Source organism: Habropoda laboriosa, unplaced genomic scaffold, assembly GCF_001263275.1.
Source record: "Habropoda laboriosa isolate 0110345459 unplaced genomic scaffold, ASM126327v1 scaffold57, whole genome shotgun sequence".
Classification (NCBI taxonomy): Eukaryota; Metazoa; Arthropoda; class Insecta; order Hymenoptera; family Apidae; genus Habropoda; species Habropoda laboriosa.
Genome location: NW_017100229.1, coordinates 2,527,391 through 2,532,745, shown reverse-complemented (window position 1 = coordinate 2,532,745; position 5,355 = coordinate 2,527,391).

Below are 5,355 nucleotides of genomic sequence, written 5' to 3'. Positions count from 1 at the left end.
AATGTTTCACCAGAGTGCTGTTCCTCGACGTGTCGTTTTAACACCCTTCCGAAGCATGTTGGAAGGTCCTAATAGAACGTATGGCTGTGTAAGCAGTGTGTTTCAATTTTGTGGGGGATCTGAAAGTGTAGCTCTTTTTTTTTTTTTTTTTAATAAAAAGGAAGAAAGAAAAATTCTCGAAGGGGTGGTTCACTGTGAATGCTCATATTCTTCGCGAGTATTAACCCTCTATTTAGCAAGCTTTCGTTTCTTCCTTGGAATTCGAACAGCAATAAGAATTAGATAGCGCTAAATCTAGTTGTATTAAATAGTGGTTTTTAACGAAACAGAACTGACAAAAGTATGTACGAAAAAAAAAAAAAAAAAAAAAAAAAAAAAAAAAAAAAAAAAAAAAAAAAAAAAAAAAAAAAAAAAAAAAAAAAAAAAAAAAAAAAAAAAAAAAAAAAAAAAAAAAAAAAAAAAAAAATGAAAAAAAAAAAAAAAAAAAAAAAAAGAAAGAAAGAAACTAATCAAACGTTTATCGAGAGTCTCTCTAAATTTGTGCACGCTCATGCCTCAAAGCGAGCAAGAAAACAAATAGATATCCACGTGAAACGTCGAATCGAATTGTCTCGTTTATTATCGAGGAACGTTTTTACTTGAATATCTTTGCATAGCCATACGTAACGTTTTCTAAGGAGCTTTTACGTTCTCCTTCTTCATTCTCTTTATTTTTTTTTTTTTTTTTTGCCCTGAAAATCTATCGACAGATCATCGTAATTAGGAGAGCTGTGCTTTCAAGTTTCATTTTTTCCCCGTTGCAACACGACGGTGGCACACAACGAGAAACAAGGATCGCGGCCGTTTCTCTCGAAGGAAGAACCATCTGTATAGAAAGAAAGAAAAAAAAAAGAAAAGAAACAGCACCACGTTCAAATCCGAATTACGTGTCCTACTGTAACCAGCACTCTTCTTTGTATTATACCCTTAGCTATTTAGAATATAAATATATAAATATATATATTTTTTGTATTTTACTTCTACCTTGGCTGCATTGGACTGTATTATATTGATTGTATGTGGCATGCTGAGGGCGTGTACAAATACGAAATAAAGATCAAATAAATCACGACCGACGCTTCCTCTCTTTTCACGAAAGATTTATTTTTAATTCGAATTGTAATAAGATGTCCAACGAGACGAGACTCTACGATGCTTCCGTACGTAATAGCCAGGAATAAAGGGATCCCTCTCGGAAGATTTATGCGCATACCTAATGTGAGCAACGGTGCAATTGAGACGTATTGCAAAACAATACACGTGAAAAACCCACGTGTACCCAGTCACACCTCTCGCGATTGGCAAACCAACAGTACCGCGACTTATTCTTCGAGTTATCGGCTTTCTCCGACTATCGAGGCTGTTCCACTTTGAAGCGGCAAACGTTCAGGAAAACCACAAAGCACGAGACTTCGGAATCACTTGAAGACACCGGAGGAAACCGTAGAAAGAAACGGGGAGAAAATCTTACAATTCCATTTAGCAGAAGAGAAACGAGAAATGTGCAAAACTGAATACCTAAGCTACCTTTTCATTCAAACGGTAAACGTGATTACAGAACGGTATACAAGATCGAGGGACGACGAATAAAGGAATTTCTTGAAAACGAAAAAAGAAAAGAAAAAATATGACAAACGCAACGAAGCGGCGCTCTACTTTCCATTCAAAATTCAGTCCCACGAGTCTTCTTTATCACACACCCGGTCGATAAAAGTGAGCCCGCAGAAGTGGCTAGACTGCGATTGCCGAAACGAGACGAGTGCAGCAGCGTCGGAAGGCGCAGGTCCGCTGGTATCACGAGCAAGGTGAGACGAGGGAGGCCAAGGGGGATCCAGAGAGAGCATAGGGATTTCCTCGACGCATCTCGATGCAGTAGACGACAGCATCCCGCGGGTGTTCGCGATCGAACAGTCAGGGGCGGGAGAGCTGGTGAGCAGAGGGTTCAAGGAGAGAGAACCCCTGTCTCTTTCTCTCGCACTCTCCCTCCTCGTGATCCGTCCTCTGTTACACGAAAAAGAGAAAAGGAAGTATCACTTGTCTCTTTTTTTCGTTATCTCCACGAGAAGCAGAAGAAGATCGCGTTGAACGTGCTGTCGCGACACACAGGGTTAGAGTGATAGTTGGAAGGTATTCCGATTCCGTCGGTTCACTGTGGTAAACACACGAGGAAGGGCCGACGACGCCCAGTCGACGAGAATTCGAGAGAGCGATTCGACGAAGAGTATCTGACGACGATAGAACGCACCAAGGGAATCCTGGCAGAACTCCAATCCTTCGGCTCGTCGCAAGGCGGGCAACCTGGCGGCGTTCGATGTCGGCACAGCAGACCGCCAAGTGTGTCGTTGCTATTTTCAAGTAGTACGTATAACCACGCTGCTGCTCGCAGGCTTTCGTAGAGCTTGCAAGCTTGGCCGTAATGAAATGTAGAGAAACGTGTACGATCACCGCGTAGAGAGACGCGGCTGATGTAGTTGTACAAAGCGCGAACACTATCGGACACGCAACTTTCTTGAACACACGCTAAACCAGACAGACGGCTGGCCGATTGATTAACTTTTCACGAGGCGACCGCGCGCCTCGACGCTTCCGGCCCAGACACGTGCTACACGCGGGGAGCGCCGCGATGGGAGTTCCCTTGGTGAGCAGACGCTGCTTTCCATAGAGCCGCCTGATTATCCGTCTTCGATTTAATTCGGTGGGCGTGGATGTCGCTTGATTGATAACCGCAGGCGTAGCGGGTGTTTCAATTATCGATGAAAATTTCTCAAGTTTTTCATTTTTTAATATTCTTAACGGACGAATATGGTTAATCGAAGGTAGCATAATAGAAATTCTACGAAACCACCTGAAACTCCAACAAATATCTCCAGTCTCCCACAGAATGAAATAAAAGGGAGGCGCTTACCTCGTAAAACGCTAATCTACTATCCCATTACACCCGTTCACGTTACAATCACTGTATAATCGGTCGAAATGGAAAAAGAGAGAGGAGAATTTAAATTGGTGGAAATTGACGATCGAACGCTGTTTAGGCTACCGTGACGGCACACAGTCGCGTATATAGGTATCCGCGCTTTAATTACTTATTTTTTCTCGTCGCTCCAAAAAGCCACCGATGTGTAATACAGCCTTTTGTGTGCCGGCCGGGGCTTCTGTGTGCGCGCGTAAAGCGCGACGATCGAGCGTACGTCAAAGCCGGCAGTGAATCTCCGCGGGCCGAAGAGCGCGGACGTTAGCACCGCGGCGAAGCCGCGTGAATACGACTGGAACAGTGTGAAAAACCGACTCTTGGAAACCTTCTTCGGCACCTTTTTCCAACCGCTGGTTCGCGCGGAATCGATATTCCCCCGCTAGTAACGACGAGACGCTCCTGCAACAACGTTTCACCTACAATTCTACGCGCGTTTCCTAATCGTATCTTTCACCTTTTCACGTTAACTCGCAAGTGACACGTTGGTACGAATGTTTTCGAACAGAATTGCAAGTGTGTTCGATTATGATGTAGAGAGTGTCCAAGTGTTCCTATCGGTTGTATCTTTAGCAGTTTTATTTTTATCGAAATCGATTGAGAGGTAACGATCGAAGGCTGAGATGGTAACGTTTGGTTAGAGAGGTAAAGGTGCCGGTTTATATGAGAATTATTAAACGACAACGTTCACCGAGGTGTATTTCAATTTTCTTGCTTATTCCGAGGATAGATCGCGACGCGTGTATTCCGGCAGATATTGAAAAGTTTGTTAAACGTGGACGTTAGCTTTTAGAATGTTCCGCGGGAGGTAACGAATTATTCCGCACTTTCTTTTTTAATTAGAAGTTGCGGTTGGTCTCGGTGCACAGACGGTGGCTTCGTGCAATTATGGAAATCCATGTACCGCTTCGACGTAAGCTCCCCTATTCTTTGGAATTAATTAGCGACTTAATTGCCAGATGAATTCCGTGTTTCGTTCCATCGGGAGCTTTCGAGCGCATCCGATGGGAACGCGTGGCGTGGCTTTTCAGTGACAATTCGCGCGCGCTCTCGTATTGCTCGTCGCGATTCGACTCTCGCCAACGAGAATTCCGCGATTTTCAAACCGTATCGCCGTCTCTCGAACGGAACAGACGGACTCGTTTCTTTACGCTCTTCTACCCGCGAAATACGATTCCCCAGACAAGCTGAACAAAAGCCTCGGAAAGTATTTTGCATTGTCGTAAGCGCTGTATGGAAATCTGATCTCTTCCAATGGAAAAGCTGAAATTAAGAGAAAAACAATTGGAGATTTATACACCGTTCGTTTGAACATTCTAGCTGGGTTAACGGAGGAGCGTGAACTATTTCAAGAACCGATTGTGCCTGTACAACAATCGTCTTTAAGTCGTGCATTGTCCCTCCTTCTAATCATAATTGACGATTGCGCAATCACCACTCGAAAATAGTCGTTGAACGCACGCAGCACGTCTACTACGATAGAGAGAAAAATGATCGCTGTTAAATGGCTCTTTATTTAGGAAATTGGGGCGGCTGTGGTTCGCAGTTTAACGCGATTCAGGTCGGAGAGAGATGCGACGCGAGTGAAATCACAGAAAGTAAGAGCGACAAAGAACGCGATGGAAAAAAGAGAGCTTCGTGAAACGAAGAAAACCGGGAAACAGGTTCTACCTTTCTTAAATCTACCAACAGCCGGACAATATTTTTAACGTGTAATACCCGTTTATACCAAGATCGCAATCTATATTTGTAGAACCCTTTTTCCCATATTATATACGCACAGTGTATAGAAAAGTGTCTGAATGAAACCAAAGAAACTTGGTTGAGATCATCTGAGAAACGGAAGAGTGTCGTCTTTTATTTTCTTTTTTCTGAAACGAATCGATTAATCTTCGCTGGCTCGTCAGCGCGACGTGTTGGTACGTGGTGGAGAATGAAAAGGTGGATTATTTAAGTGGAATGAATGAACGTGAACGGAAGAAGTAAGACAGAGTAATCGCACGTGCTTGTTGGTGGTGAATCGACGTAAGATTTGTGATAGCCGGTAATGGCAGCGCGTGCCAAACGTTTTCGAGAATCAACCGTTATGACATGGTACAGCAACGGGAGGACTCTAGGTGGAAGTAGCTCAGGAGAATTCCGCGACTATTTTAAGAACGTCCAAGATCATCGTTTCTGAGAGAAAACTGGAAACAAGACGCGTCACCAGACACATATCTTTTATGATAGGATCCGTTAGTGGAACGAAGGTTGCACGAAGGAAAAAGGAAACAGGGTCGAATATTTTTACTATTTTTCGGATCGACGAGTTGTGAATCGAAGAGAGAAGAGGAGAAGAAGAAGAAAAA